Below are 540 nucleotides of genomic sequence, written 5' to 3'. Positions count from 1 at the left end.
GAATTCAGCATTGAAACAACTTCCATTTTGGTGGATGGCAGAGGTAAAAAAACATCCATGTAGAAAAACATTGAAGTATAAAATAAAACACAAATCGATGATGTACAATAACAAAATTATTTGCAAAAGTAACATAAGATTTACTGGAAGCATGTATACCTTACTGACATTTGTTTCAAATTTGTGAAAAACTAAAATTCTGATGATTTTATCATCTACTGCAATTAGTAATAACATGTAGTTCCAAACTAAATGTTATGAAGACATCAGTTTATGAGAATTTTCTAACTTTGAATTTATTAAACTAATATCTGTAACCTTTTATAACAAAAGTTTCTTCTGAAATTATTTTAAATATAAAACATCATTATTTTGACAGGTGTAACCACAACAACAGCTCCTCCAACCACAACCACAGCTGCTCCAACAACAACCACAGCTGCTCCAACCACAACCACAGCTGCACCAATCACAACCACGGCTGCCCCAACCACAACCACAGCTGCTCCAACAACAACAACAGCTGCTCCAACCACAACC

General features: G+C 34.3%; 1 long non-coding RNA gene across 1 annotated transcript in view; it reads left to right on the top strand.

Annotated features, from left to right (window-relative positions):
- The first annotated feature begins 6 nt into the window (after positions 1–6).
- The window catches only part of LOC119617229, a 3,728-nt gene continuing 3,194 nt past the window's right edge, over positions 7–540 (top strand). Inside the window, exon 1 of the long non-coding RNA XR_005233450.1 lies at positions 7–43. This is a non-coding gene — a long non-coding RNA (uncharacterized LOC119617229). The remainder of the gene's footprint in view (positions 44–540) is intronic.

Source organism: Kryptolebias marmoratus, linkage group LG7 (assembly GCF_001649575.2).
Source record: "Kryptolebias marmoratus isolate JLee-2015 linkage group LG7, ASM164957v2, whole genome shotgun sequence".
In the NCBI taxonomy this organism is placed as follows: domain Eukaryota; kingdom Metazoa; phylum Chordata; class Actinopteri; order Cyprinodontiformes; family Rivulidae; genus Kryptolebias; species Kryptolebias marmoratus.
Note: the sequence above shows the minus strand (reverse complement) of the source record. Positions and strands in the feature narration are given on the sequence as shown.